The sequence below is a fragment of the Moschus berezovskii genome, chromosome 20, assembly GCF_049115385.1.
Source record: "Moschus berezovskii isolate FMDL1 chromosome 20, NW_MosBer_1.0, whole genome shotgun sequence".
Classification (NCBI taxonomy): domain Eukaryota; kingdom Metazoa; phylum Chordata; class Mammalia; order Artiodactyla; family Moschidae; genus Moschus; species Moschus berezovskii.
In genome coordinates, this window is record NC_142479.1 from 37,754,952 (window position 1) to 37,771,225 (window position 16,274).

Sequence of the window (16,274 nt, forward strand, 5' to 3'; positions counted from 1 at the left end):
TTTGGTAGGTTTTGATGCTATAATAAATGTTATTTTAAAATTTATTTTTCTGGTTGCTTGTTGCTGGTATATGGAAATACTGGAGCTCCTCTGGTGTCTCAGACAGTAAAGAATTATTCCTGCAATGTGGGAGATCCAGGTTTGATCCCTGGTTTGGGAAGATTCCCCTGGAGAAGGGAATGGCAACTCACTCCAATATTCTTTGCCTGGAGAATTCCATGGACAGAAGAGCCTGGTAAGCTACAGTCCATGGTTCCACAAAGAGGCGGACATGGCTGAGCAACTAACACACACACACACACACACACACAAGTAGAAACACAATTGATCTCAATTGGTCTTGAATCCAGCAACCTTGCAAAATTCACTTATGAATTCTAATCATTGATCCACAGATTCATCCCTTTGGGTTTCCTATGTGACTGGTGAATGATATGAGAAGGTTATAGAGAAGAGGTCATAGATTTGGAAATCAATGTAACATCTGCAAACCCAGTAAAAATCTATTTTTTGTTTTTTTTTTTTAGAAAAGGAGTCCAAACTTAGACTGCAGGGTATGCATGCTTGTGAATACACAGGCACAGAGAATGTTCCAGATATCATGTAGGTGAAGTATAGGCTGGATTTCAGAGGTTCTGGCTTCCAGAACCTCTCCCTCTTTCTTACTATGACTGCCAGACTTCCCCTTAGCGAAGTCAGAGGTTGGCACAGGTTGACTAAATGAAATATATTTTCCAGGTAGGGAAAAGTAGATTTCTCAGGTATGGTCAGGATTGTGTGCCAGCTAGATTGATCAACCATGTGGTTTGTCCTAGAACCAAAGGTTTTCCCTGGATGAGGGAGTTTCAGTGCTAAAGCAAGGACACGCCCAGGCAAATTGAGACGGCTGGTCACCCTAACTTCTAACTTGGCTTCCACGAAGTTGAGCGACCTGGTGGACCAAAGAGATCCAAAGAGTCCATCATGAAAGCACTGCCTGACCCCTGACAGGAGAGGAGTAAAGATCTATTTTGAGAGCCATGAGTGTTCTGGGCTTTCCCGGTGGCTCAGCAATGAAGACTCCACCTGCAATGCAGGAGCCACAGGAGACATGGGTTTTATCCCTGAGCCAGGAAGATCCCCTGGAGGATGGCATGGCAATCCACTCTAGTATTCACATCTGGAAAAATCCCATGGACAGAGGAGCCTGGCAGGCTATCGTCCATAGGGTCGAAAAGAGTTAGACACAAGACTGAAGTGACTTAGCATGCGTTCATAAATATTCCCCAGCTTTCACATTGAGGCCATTCTCCTTGATCTTTCCACCCTATAAGGCTGAAACTCTACCAGCAAGTTGCCTGCTTCTTGATCAGTCTATCCTGATATTGGGCAGACTGGGGGTTCTTTGTTACCAGAGTTCTCTTGGACTCTCTGAGCAGTCAGTACCTTGGGGTTTTTGACCACTGATCTTCAGCATCCAGGTACCATACCATAAGATGCCCGTTCCCTGTCATGTTTCCCCCTCGACACTTAAGACAAATACATTCTCGTGTGCAATTTCCATTTCATAGCCCAAATTCCACCACTTTCGATGCAAGAAAGCACGTCTTTCTTGTAAGCGAGTAATACTATGACAAGGATAGAACATAGCCTAGAATTCTCTCCAATTTTTTTAAGAAGAAACCATTTGCAAATGTCAGTCATTTATTATTAGTTACAAACTACCAGCAACATAACACATGCGGATGCTAGTGTATTGAGATACTTCCTTGAGGACTATCAGGTCTGAAACAAATCCTCTAGGGTGAAAGAACACCTGTGTGGGGACTGGTAGCAGCAGAGATATTAGAAGATACCAAAGGTACTGGCCATGACAAGGAGTTCTGACTCACCAACTCAGATGGAGATTTTGTGTCTATAGTCTCCAGACTGTAGGGTCCATGGCCAAAAGCACTAGTGAGTCACAGGCATCACTCACCAGCTGTCTGCCCCCTTGTCATTTCTCCTCCTCTCTCCTGTCTCTTTGCAGGTGGCTAAGTCTCTGAGAGTCGTATCTTCACATCCCTGTCCCAGATAGGGAAGATGTTGAAGATTCAGGTGTCCTTGGCATCTAGACCTGTAAGGTCCTTGCCATGCCTTTCCACTCACAGGTAAATGGCTTTAGGAGCAGACTTGCAGGTGGCTGAGAGAAGGGAAAGGAATCTGGACATTGAATCATAAAACCCAAGCTTGGGTCCTAGCTTAAGCCCTCTGAACCTTAGCCTCCTCATTCATCTCACATCTCTCGAAATTTGCACGCCGAAATCACTATTTTGCAACCAACCATGTAACAATTGATACAGGCAAGAATCTTTAATGGATGCCAAAACCATTGGGTGAAATGATATTGGGGATATTCATGCAGTGTCTGGGTATCATTACACAGTTACTTGTTAATTACAAAAAGAAAATGAACTTCTGCAGTGGCAAAGGCTGTTATGTGCGTGCTCAGTCATGTCCAACTGTTTGCAACCCCATGGACTATAGCCTGCCAGGTTCCTCTGTCCATGGAATTTTTCAGGCAAGTATACTGGAGTGGGTTGCTGTTTCCTCCTCCAGGGGATCTTCCTGACCCAGGGATAGAGTCTGCATCTCTTGCATCTCCTGTATTAGCAGGCAGATTCTTTACCACTGCGCCACCTAGGAAGCCCAAGGGTTGGAGTTTACAAATCATTAAATCCTAATAATACCCATGTCATACTAGTATTGTATGTCATACTAGTCTCTGAAATAGTTCTCCCCCTGCCAAAACCAAACAGAGCAAGTTCCTTCTTGCATATTCCTACTGATGGGCTGCTCACTACTTTCCAAGATAGCCTCTTTCCCATGTGGTCAGTACTATCTGAGAAGCAGAAATCTTCCTGAAGCTACTACTATCCAATGTCAGCATTGCCTTTGGCAGTTTCAGTATATCACGGAATCCTTTCTCCCCAAGAGAACTCATCAGAAATGGGTAGACAGAGACTGTGGCCCTGCTGCCAGCACACGGCTCTGCTCCTGGCAAGCCTTCAGCTTCTGCTATTTCACCTGGAATTAGCTTTCTAGTCCCCTCCTCCCCATGGTTGCCCTCACAATGTGTCATCATCCACATTGTCTATATTCCTGATTCCCTACCCTCCATGCCTCTAACTGCCCCCTCCACTACCATGTTCTGCGATATCCAGCTTGGACCATCTATTCTGCACCACTCCAAACAGTACCACCTGCAGAAGTCATCAATCCCATTGGGGATCGTATATGTGCATCTTCTGAAGGACGAGTATTCCTCTTCACACAAGGCTGGAACTAGCATCAAATACCTCCTGTGGCCCAGGTTGTCCCATTTAATCTTCCCCGTCAATCCCATGAAATCAGTAGGAACACTCCTAACTTACAAATGAGGTGACAGGCTCAGAGAGCTTCAATAAAGACTTGCCAACTAATAAATGATGATGACAGATTCGTGGTCTCAGATCTGCGGGATTTCTAAGTCGAGGCTTTATCTTCCACATTGCATAGGTGCAGCATGGCTTACCCCCAAGGATGGGCTTGACAGAGCAAGACAGGTGATACCCATCAACACCTGAGGTGCAGGTGTCAGCCTCAGAGCACATACAGAGGGCTCTTCATCTCCCCACACCTGCCCAGATGTGGACGGGCAGTGTCACGGCCGATGGCTACTGTGTTTTGTTTCTGGACTCAACCTTCTGCGTGTTCCCAAGTGAGTGTCAGATTCGGAGCTATATCGCAGCGCAGGGAATGCCAATGATCCCTCAACCCTGTATGATATTCCTCTTTATTACTTCTTTATTGTGACAAAACCGCTTATGCCAGAACTCGGTAGCTTGAAACAACAGATATTTGTCTCTTCACAGTTTCTGTGAGTCAGGAATCTGGCGGCTGCTTAGCTGTTTCTGACTCAGTGTCTCACAGGCTGTAGCAACTGTATCAGCTGGTGCTGAAGTCGTCTGGAGCTTCCCTGAGGCTGGAGGATTCACTTCCAACTTACTCTTGTGACTGCAGGAAGGAAGCTTCGGTTCCTCTTCACGCGGACTCCTGCAACAGGACATCTGACAACTCAGCAACTGGTTCCTCCCAGCACGAGTAACCCAGGAGAGAGAGGGGGCTCAGGGTGGAAGCCATAGTTGTCTTTATGAATCCTTTTATAATCGGAATTTAGAAGTGATAGGCCATCATTACTTCTGAAAGAGTCTCCTGGCCTTACAATCTAATCCTTGTACTACATAGGAAGGGACGTGAACACAATGGCATGAACACCAAGAGGCAGGGACCGTGGACGCCATCCCCGAACAACACGTTTTCCCTAAATCATGTGTGACTTCTGCAATCTGCTCAGGCACATTTGAGAAGCCACAGGAGTTCCAAAGGTGCGCATGTGCACATGCCTGCTTACACACACACACACACACACACACACTCCTTAAAGAGGTAATGATAGTGCCTTCCTCAGCCATTCTTGAATGATGCTTTTGAGAAACATTTGCTGATTAGCTGCCTGGATGGAGGCACCTCAGGCTTCCCTGGTGGCTCAGATGGTAGAGAATCTGTCTGCAATGCAGGAGACCAGGTTTGACCCCTAAGTCTGAAAGATCCCCTAGAGAATGGAATGGCTACCCACTCCAGAGGAGGCATCTCAGAGATGGGTGCTGGGTCAAGGGGGATTCAGGTTTCCATAGACAAGAGGACAAGGAAGCAAGGCCAGGAGGAGATGTTGTTATGACTGTGTCTAAGCGGGGAGGGGAAGGAAGTAGAGTCGGGAGGGGAGGGGTGTGTATATTACTAGTTAACAAGTGGATCATCTCCGATTGGAGATACCCATGCAGCTCCAGAACTGAAGCACTTGAAACAGCTTTCAGGGTCAGAGATGACAACAGCGATCCATGAATGTGAGAGTTTGGATGCGATTGAGGTGGAGTTGGGGGGTGGGGAGGAACTGTAGTTGTAAGCGAATCGGTCAAGGAAGTTAGTCATTTTAATTTTCTCTATATTCATGGCTATTCCTGTATCCTCACTCTATCTTTGGAGATTTCTCCTACTCTTGTTTCTAATTTAACGTAGTCTCATTTTTTTTCTATTTTTTAAAAATTTTCTTAATTAGGTTAGCTAGTGGTTTATTTCCTTTATTGCATTTTCTCCATGAAGTTCCAGCTCTTGTACTTATTAGTTCTACCGTTTTTAATTCATTAATTTCTGTCTTTATCTTTGGCAGTTCCTTTTATTGCTTTTCTTAAGCTTATTTTGTTCTTGTTCTTCCTAACTTTTGGAACTGAGCCCCTAATTTATTTTCCTTTCTTAAACGAAAACGTATTTAAGATCGTGACTTGTCTTCTGCCTTTAAATTCAACCTTATCTGATACTGAGACCTAGACTCCTGTTTTCCTTTGCTGCATTTGCCAGGTAGGGGGCTAAACCATCCTTTATTTTTTCATCTGTCTTTGGGCCTTGGTTTTAGACGTGTTTGTCTACAGCATATAATTTGCCTTTGTTTTTACAAGACATCCGAGAGCTTTTTCTTTAACAGGAGAGTTTATCTCATTTGCATTTACAAATAAGACATGCTTGTTTGTTCTCAGGCTGTATAACAAACGTTTTAAAAATAAACAGAAAGAAGCATTAAAAATAAAAAAGAATATAAAAAAGATGACAGGGCTGTTTTCTTTTTTTTTCTCTCAAAGGTTTTCCTGCTGGTACATTGGAAAGGCTTAGTTCTTGTGTGTGTGTTTCTCTTAATGATGCCTCTGTTTCACCTTATAAGCTGTAATTTTGTTAGTCATCTCCGATGCACCACTTGGGTCCTCTTGGACTCACCTGTCTCTTATTCTGTACATCACTGCATCTACCAGCTTCAAGCAGGCACAACCTGATGGAGCCAAGGGATGTCAGGAGATCACACACGTGCCACATGCAAGTGCAGAGGTATTTACACCCCACAGTGAAAGTGAAAGCGTTAGTCGTTCAGTCATGTCCGACTGTTTGCGACCCCATTGACTGTAAGCCAACAGGCTCCTCTGTCCATGAAATTCTCCAGACAAGAATCCTGGAGTGGGTAGCCATTCCCTTCTCCAGGGGATCTTCCTGACCCAGGCATCTAACCCAGGTCTCCTGCATTGCAGGCGGATTCTTTACCATCTGAGCCATCGGGGAAGCCCTGTTTATACCTCATGGAATAAGCCATTCAGTTCAGTTCAGTTCAGTTCAGTCGCTCAGTCGTGTCCGACTCTCCTCAACCCCATGAATCACAGCACGCCAGGCCTCCCTGTCCATCACCAACTCCCGGAGTTCACTCAAACTCATGTCCACAGAGTCGGTGATGCCATCCAGCCATCTCATTCTCGGTCGTCCCCTTCTTCTCCCGCCCCCAACCTTTCCCAGCATCAGAGCCATTAACCAGTAGGAAATGAGAACTTGTAGATAAATTCTTCCCACTTTCTCTCCCTGGATAGACCATCCTAAAACACAGTTCATGAGTTTACCCAAGCTGCCATAACAAATATCTCAGACTAGGGGACTTAAACAACGGAAATGTGTCTTTCCCCAGTTCCGGAGGCTGGAAGTCCAAGTCCACGTTTCCTTCAGAGGCCTCTGTCCTTGGCTTGCACAGAACTGTGTTCTTGCTATGCCCTTACCTGGTCATTCCTCTGTCTGTCTGTATCCTAATGCTCTCTTCCTGTAAGAATTCCATTCATACTGGATCATGGAATATTGTGCTCAGTCATGTCCGACACTTTGCAACACGATGGACTATAGCCCACTAGGCCCCATAGGAATTTCCAGGCAAGAATTCTGGAGTAGGTTTCCATTTCCTTCTCCAGGGTATCTTCCTGACCCAGAGATCCAACCCAAGTCTCCCTCATTGCAGGCAGATTCTTTACCACTGCACGTCCTTGGAAGCCCATATAATGGATCAGGGACTACCCATGTAACTTAATTAATTACCTCTACAGGATTGAAAGAGACACGTGTACCCCAGTGTTCATCGCAGCACTGTTTATAATAGCCAGGACCTGGAAGCTACCTAGATGTCCATCAGCAGACGAATGAATAAGAAAGCTGTGGTACATATACACAATGGAATATTACTCAGCCATTAAAAAGAATACATTTGAACCAGTTCTAATGAGGTGGATGAAACTGGAGCCTATTATACAGAGTGAAGTAAGCCAGAAAGAAAAACACCAATACAGTACACTAACACATATATATGGAATTTAGAAAGATGGTAACAATAACACTGTATGCGACACAGCAAAAGAGACACAGGTGTATAGAACAGTCTTTTGGACTCTGTGGGAGAGGGCGAGGGTGGGATGGTTTGGGAGAATGGCATTGAAGCATGTATATTATCATATGTGAAATGGATCGCCAGTCCAGGTTTGATGTATGACACAGGGTGCTCGGAGCTGGTGCATTGAGATGACCCAGAGGGATGGGATGGGGAGGGAGGTGGGAGGGGGGTTCAGTATAAGGAACACATGTACACCCATGGCAGATTCATGTCAATGTATGGCAAAACCAATACAATGTTGTAAAGTAATTAGCCTCCAAAAGTAAATGTTATAAATAAAAGAAAAAAATTAATTAATTACCTCTAAAGGTCCTATCTCCAAATACAGTCATATTCTGAGGTACCAGGGGTCAGGATGTCAACATATGAATTCAGCAGGGCGGGAAGACAGTTCAGTGCATAACATACAGTTTTCTATGACTTCCCTGAGCCTTGTCCCAGGAGACAGAAGAATCATTTGCACCCAGTGGCAGCCAGCTGGATTTTAATGCTATGGACTTGGAACTTCCTTGGTGGTCCGTTAGTGAAGAATCCACCCTTCAAAGCAGAGGACTCAATTTTGATCCCTAGTCAAGGCACTAAGATCCCACATGCCAAGGGGCAACTGAGCCCGTGCTCCACAATTAGAGAGCCTTCACACCACAGCAATAGATCCCATGAGCCACGACTAAGACCCAGACACAGCAAAAATAAATAATAAATGAATTTTTCAAATGGGATCTCATTTAAAAAAATCTGCCAGGCTTTCCTTCTTCCTGTGTCATCCTTTTTGTTCGTCACTCTACTTCCTGCGATTGACATCCCTGATACATTATATTCTGCAAGACTTTGCTGGAGGTTGTGCTTCCTGGGAGGCTGGATCAAGACAATATTTAAACCTGGAGTTATCATCTTGACTCTGTATATGAGTGATGGGAGCTTGAATATGGTTCATGTCCCCACTTTCTCTCATCTAATCTCATTTCCCAGTTTTGATGACCATATTGTTGTTGAATACTTTCCATAGTCATCTTTATACCTTTCAAAGCATATTTATATACCCATCAGTTGCTTCCTTTCTCTGAGCCACATCATTTAGCCCGAGCTTCTTTGAAAAACAAGGAAATCTGCTTCTTTCCCTCTCACTTTACTTTCCAACATGCGTCAAAATTATTACATTATTACTGAATTAGCTTATAACACATTCCAAATTGTTCACCTTAATTCTCTCTCTTATTATCAGCTCCACATTTTAATAGAAACACTGTAAACGAGCAGGAACTCATGGGACCTTCCTAAGACAGACCCTCCCCCTTATCCTGTGCTTTAGTTCCTCTCTGAAATACCTAGCTAATAGTATTTGATACACATTTCCTGAGTTGGTTTGCAGATGTGAAAATCCTCACCAAATGGAAAAACTGCTTGAAGACTATTCTCCTGGAGCCTAAGGGTTGATAATGTTCACACCTGTGACAGCACCCTGCTACCTCACCATCAGCCAGTCAGAGAACTGTGCATGAGCTGATTACTTACCCTGCTACCCTCATTTCTCACCTGGCTTTTAAAAGTGCTTTGTCAAAACCTTGAGCTAGCTGATCAGGGCAAGAAATACCTGTTCTCCTGGCATGGCCCTGCAGTAAACCTTTCTCTGCTCAAAACTCCGATGTTTCAGTTTGTCTGGCCTCACTGTGCATTGGGCACACATACTTGAGCTAACAACATTGCTCAGTGTTTGTCCTTTTATCATGATTTGCTTGTAGTAAAATGTCATCTATTTCACTCTCTTCCAAGCACCAAAGTATCAAGTACCAAAAGATACTCTCTTCCAAGAAGACCTTATGGTAATTATTACATGTTTAATGATAATCATGTCTTACTCTTTTCCAGAGTGACAGCTTAGCAGGGAATAAAATTCTTCATAGGTGATACTGGGGAAATTTTATCAGCATCAGTTGCTAAATATCAGTGACTCTCTCTTTAAGAGGGCTACACATCCTGACCCCTGCCAGGTAACAGGCAATGCCTCACAGTAGGTGGGAAGTTTCCCCTTCACAGCCCCCGCCCCATCTCCCTGATCTCTTTTCCTAAAGGCTTTGCAGTTTCATTGTCCATTGCCTTCAAGCCCTGAATATGCTGTGCAAAATCTAAGGGCAGTCTGATTTTCTTCTTTATTGGGTGTTTTGTATTTTTGGCTTGAATATCAATCATAATTTTTTTATCTTCGAAGTCCAGAAACGTCACTATGATGCATCTTCATTTTAGGAATTAGGTTGGCCAAAACACAAAACGTTTGTTTGGGTTTTTCCATGAAATCTTGCAGAAAACCCCGAGTGAACTTTTTGGCCAACTCAGTATTTTTACCTTTATTTGTTTTGGGGCAGAGTATATCCTTTCAATTTGCCTATTCAAAGTTTTACTTTAAGCAAGTTTTTTCCATAGATATGGATGATATTTCCATTATTGATGTTGCTGATGCTGGAAAAAAGAACAAATTGAAATTAAAAATAACTTCAGTGATGATAAGAGGTTCAGTTCAGTTCAGTTCAGTTCAGTCGCTCAGTCGTGTCTGACTCTCCGCGACCCCATGAATCACAGCACGTCAGGCCTCCCTGTCCATCACCAAATATATCCTCAAATCCTTTTATATATATATATATATATATATATATATATATATATATATATATATATATCTGGAAAGGTCTCTATTCAATTTTTTCTGCACTCTTTGGTCTTCTATAGTTAATGCTTATCTCGAAAAGAGGAGAGTGAAAAAGTTGGCTTAAAGCTCAACATTCAGAAAACTAAGATCATGGCATCTGGTCCCATCACTTCATGGGAAATAGATGGAGAAACAGTGGAAACAGGGTCAGACTTTATTTTTTGGGGCTCCAAAATCACCGCGGATGCTGAATGCAGCCATGAAATTAAAAGACGCTTACTCCTTGGAAGGAAAGTTATGACCAACCTAGATAGCATATTAAAAAGCAGAGACATTACTTTGCCAACCAAGGTCTGTCTAGTCAAGGCTATGGTTTTTCCAGTAGTCATGTATGGATGTGAGAGTTGGACTGTGAAGAAAGCTGAGCACTGAAGAATTGATGCTTTTGAACTGTGGTGCTGGAGAAGACTCTTGAGAGTCCCTTGGACTGCAAGGAGATCCAACCAGTCCATTCTAAAGGAAATCGATCCTGGGTATTCATTGGAAGGACTGATGCTAAAGCTGAAACTCCAATACTTTAGCCACCTCATGCGACGACTTGACTCACTGGAAAAGACTCTGATGCTGGGAGGGATTGGGGGCAGAAGGAGAAGGGGGCGACAGAGAATGAGATGGCTGGATGGCATCACCGACTCAATGGACATGAGTTTGAGTGAACTCCGGGAGTTGGTGATGGACAGGGAGGCCTGGCATGCTGTGATTCATTGGGTTGCAAAGAGTCGGACACAACTGAGAGACTGAACTGAACTGAACTGAATCCTTTTAAATAATTTTCTTTCATTTAATTGCATTTTATTTTCTCTAGAAAAACTTTAGGTTTTCAGCAATTTTTCTCCTTCTTATTGCTGATTCTAATTTGATTTGTTTCTTGTTATAATGAAGATAATTATAATGATAGCAACAATTATATAACACTCACTCTATACCCACTCCAGTATTCTCGCCTGAAGAATTCCATGGAGAGAGGAGACTAGCAGGCTACAGTCCATAGGGTCAAAAAGAGTTGGAACAACTGAGCAACTTTCACTGTTTACCAGGAACTATTCTAAATGCTTCTACAAATATTTATTTATTATATTTATCCTGGCATCTATTTTATGACATGGTGCTATTATTATCCCTTTCTGAGGTACAGAGGTTCCAGCTGAGCTATTTCAAATTCTAAAAGATGATGCTGTTAAAGTGCTGCACTCAATATGCCAGCAAATTTGGAAAACTCAGCAGTGGCCACAGGAATGGAAAAGGTCAGTTTTCATTCCAACCCCAAAGAAAGGCAATGCTCAAACTACCACACAATTGCACTCATCTCACACGCTAGCAAAATAATGCTCAAAATTCCCCAAGCCAGGCTTCAACAGTACTTGAACCGTGAACTTCCAGATTTTCAAGCTGTATTTAGAAAAGGCAGAGAAGCCAGAGATCAAATTGCCAACATCCACTGAATCATTGAAAAAGAGAGTTCCAGAAAAGCATCTACTTCTGCTTTATTAACTACACCAAAGCCTTTGACTGTGTGGATCACAATAAACTGTGGAAAATTCTGAAAGAGATGGGAATACCAGACCACCTGACCTGCCTCCTGAGAAATCTGTATGCAGGTCAAGAAGCAACAGATAGAACTGGACATGGAACAACAGACTGGTTCCAAATAGGAAAAGGAGTACGTCAAGGCTGTATATTGTCACCCTGCCTATTTAACTTATATGCAGAGTACATCATGAGGAACGCTGGGCTGGAAGAAGCACAAGCTGGAATCAAGATTGCTGGGAGAAATATCAATAACCTCAGATATGCAGATGACACCACCCTTATGGCAGAAAGTGAAGAGGAACTAAAGAGCCTCTTGATGAAAGTGAAAGAGGAGAGTGAAAAAGTTGGCTTAAAGCTCATCATCCAGAAAACTAAGATCATAGCATCTGGTCCCATCACTTCATGGCAAATAGATGGGGAAACAATAGAAACAGTGAGACTTTATTTTTGGGGGCTCCAAAATCACTGCAGATGCTGATTGCAGCCATGAAATTAAAAGATGCTTACTCCTTGGAAGAAAAGTTATGACCAATATAGACAGCATATTAAAAAGCAGAGAATTACTTTGCCAACAAAGATCCAGCTAGTTAAGGCTATGGTTTTTTCAGTAGTCATGTATGGATGTGAGAGTTGGACTATAAAGAAAGCTGAGTGCAGAAGAATTGATGCTTTTGAACTGTGGTGCTGGAGAAGACTCTTGAGAGTCCCTTGGACTGCAAGGAGATCTGACCAGTCCATCCTAAAGGAAATCAGTCCTGAATATTCATTGGAAGGACTGATGTTGAAGCTGAAACTCCAATACTTTGGCCACCTGATGTGAATAGCTGACTCATTTGAAAAGACTCTGATGCTGGGAAAGATTGAAATCAGGAGGAAAAGGGGACAACAGAGGATGAGATGGTTGGATGGCATCACCAACTCAATGGAGATGAGTTTGAGTAAACTCCGGGAGTTGGTGATGGACAGGGAGGCCTGGCGTGCTGCAGTCCATGGGGTCACAAAGAGTTGAACTGAACTGAACTGAGGTACAGATAGAGCAAGTCACTTGATAAGGGTCACACAGCTGGTGAGTGGCAGAGACAGGACATGAGCCCAGGCACGTGCCTTTATATTCTCTTTTCCCATTCCTCCCTACTGATTTGGGTTTTTTTCCCCTATCATTTATGTTCTCAGGTGTTCAACTCTCTTTTATCCTCTACCTCTTGCTATCTTCTTTTCCTTGATTTTTTTGTGTGGAGAACACCTGACTCATCACTTTTACCTGCTTCAAAGCATTATCTTTCTGGAGTTCTTCATCCATCTCTTGGTTATTATCATCCTTGCTTCTTTTACTCCCAAAGTTCCTTTGCACAGAGGCTGGGTTTTTTGTTTGTTTGTTTGGTTGGTTGGTTATTTATTATTCCTCCTACAATGAAGGAGGTATAGTTTTTGTTCAGCTGACTCTGTGCGAAAGGATTATTGGAGTCTGGAAGTAAGCTGAGGGCCGTCAGAAAGATTGACTTGAGTTTGCAGTCTCAACTTTCTCATTCATTCTCTCCCCAGGGTACATCTGTGCTCTAGATCACCAGGAATCTCCTTGGCTCATAGCAAAGTCGCACACTCGCCTCTCACCCCTCCCAGTATGTCACACATTGGTTTTGGTGTCTCTTGATTATCCTTTATTCCTCTGCTGCTTCTCAGGACTGCTTGTCAAGTGCAGCCTCCCTGAAATTTGAAACTTGCTAATTGCCAGGGTGATGTTTCTTCCTCCCTATGGGGCTCTGCCTTGGAGATCGCTCCACAGTATAAACCAGGGCTTAGGAAGTTCCAGCAGCCTCCACCTTCCCGGGTGGCTCAGATGGTAAAGAATCTGTCTGCAATGCAGGAGACCTGGGTTCAGTCCCTGGCTCAGGAAGATCCCCTAGAGAAGGGAATGGCTACCCACTCCAGTATTCTTGCCTGGAGAATCCCTTGGACAGAGTAGCCTGGCAGACTCCAGTCCATGGCATTGCAAAGAGTTGGCAAACAAAACAGAGCAAACCAACACTTTCACTTTCACTTGCCCTTCCTGGCCATGGGTCATGAGTTTTGATCCTTAGAGTCCTACTTTGCCTGACTTTCATGGAGATTTATAGAAGCAAGTCACACACTATCCTCCCTCCCCTGGTCCAATTTTCACTGCATTTGCAGTCTAGTTCCATGTAGTGTAGTTGAGAATTATGGGTGTTTCTGAGTTTCTTCAAAAATAAAACTAACTTGGCTCTTTCAAGAAAGAGAAGGACAGAGACATCCTGAATCAAACTCTTCACCCACTTAAAGTCTTGGACCAGGAGGGGACATGGATGTCCAATCCAAAAGTTTAGCATGGTGGCAAACTTGCCCCATCCTGTAATATATCCATGCAATGTGAAGCCATCCATTCCTGAGCAGGATCTACCCTGAGCACAACCCAGGAGACATTCAGGAGCTGCTTTCTCTAGCAACAAAGGCTTTTCAGCATAATATATGGTGGCACATTAAACAGGGACACTGATGAGGGGATTAGAGGAATTTAGATTCTCCATCTCTCGGGTTGCGGAGGGAATGGCACTCTTGAGCCCTTATGGAACAGCAGCCAGTGCTGGGGTCCTGGCACTTCATTGCCTGGGCTAGAAAAAGAAAGGAGTGATGGCCTAGTGCCTTCTCTTTCTTCCTCTTTTCCTACTTCTTTTCCTCCTCCTTCTTCTCCTTGATTATCCTGACTCCCATCCTGCATGGCTGCCAAAGGCATGACAACCCCCAGAGTCAGGCAGAAATCCCTTGAGTGCCAAGCCAGTGATGGAGGGAACTGACATAAGCCTGTATTTTCAGGAAGGCAGTGTCATAAGAGGAAGAATATACAAGAAGGGGAAAACAAAAGTAAATTTAGGCCCCAGCTTTGGGTCAGATGTGGGGAGGGTTTTATAGTTTGGAAAGTAGGGGGGGAAGATCTCAATTTGGGAGATGGAGTTAACTAGATGTACCTCTCAGTTGTACCACTTACTCAGAAGGACCCTAGGCTATGATTTCCCTTCTTTTTTGAAAATTTTATTGAAGTATAGTTGATTTGCAAAGTTGGGTTAATTTCTGCTATACAGCAAAGTGATTCAGTTATACTTATGTATTATCTTTCATGTTTTTCCATTATTGTTAATCACAGAATGTTGAATGTAGTTCCCTGTGCTATACAGTGGGATCTTGTTGTTTATCCATCCTATATATAAAAGCTTGCGTGAATTCCCCTTCCTCTCAACCTCTTAGTCCATTAAATGGAAACAATAATAGTTATATTAGAAAGTTGTTGTGAAAATTAATGGAATACTTACAGTTCTGGAAGACAGATTTAAATTAATATCAAATCCTCCATCGATAAATATTTAGAAATGCTAGAAAAATGCAAAATAGTTACTTAAAATACAGAATTCAGAAAAAGGAAAAAACCCAGAAATAAAAGCAATAAATGTGTGAACTCAAAGACACAAAGTCTCAGTTCCACATGCTTAGCAGAAGACACAGACAAGAAGAGTCCACAGATGCATTCTCCTTAATAACCCCAAATTGGAAATAGCCCAGATGTCCACCATAAGTAAAATGGATTAATCATGATATATTCAAATAATGGACCAATGTAGACAACTATAGAAGGAAAGTATGGTTATATACTACAGCCCGGAGGAAGTTTACAAGCAATTTTAAATGAAAGGAACACATACAATCTGAATCTCTTTATATAAAGTTCATGGAGAGTTAAAGACAACCATTCTGGGGTGCTGGATACATACATCTATGTGAATACAAACATCTATTGCCAATATTACTGTAAACAAGGGATCAGAGTTCATATCACCAGAGAAAACATCATGAGCAAATGCAACATGAAACCCTGGATGAGATCCTGGAACAGAAAAAGAACATCAAAGAGAAAATTGGCCAAATCCAAATAGAATATAGAGTTTAGTTAAAATCATGTACCAATGTTAATTTCATAGTTTTAACAAATATATCATGATTATAAAAATGTGCATATTACAGGAAACTGGGCAAAGAGTCTATGAGAATTCTCTGTACCATCTTTGAATCTTTTCTGTAAATTTAAAATTATGCCAAAATAAACTTTATTAGGTGTATCAATCACTCTCCTAGCTATTTATCTGACTGACTTTTAAAAATATATGTCCATCTAAAATCCTGCACATGAATGCTTACAGAAGCTTTATTGTAATTACCTAAAAGTGAAAGCAGCCAAGATGTTCTTCAGTACATAGGTGATCAATAAACAAACTTTGGTACTTTCATACAACAGAATACCATCCATCAATAAAAACAAATGAGTTATCAAGCCACCAAAAGACATGGATGAATCTTAAATGCATATCACTGAGTTGAACAAGCCAGTCTGAAAATACATACTGTATGATTTCAATTATTTCGATTATATGACATTCTGGAAAAGGCAGAACTAAAGACAGTAAAAGGACCTTTGGCTGCTAGAGATGCGGTGGAGGGGATGGTATTTGAATAAGTGAAAAACAAGAGATTTTTCCATGAAATTATTCTATATGATATTTTAATAATGAATATGTGATACTGTGTGACTGACACTATGTGTCAAAACCCATGGAACTTTGCAGCACAGAGAATGAAACTTAATATCTACAAATAAAAAAAAAACACCACATTTAGGAGGTCAGGGAACTCCAAGATGAAACGCAGAATGTGACAAGAGAATCTAATGTTACAAAT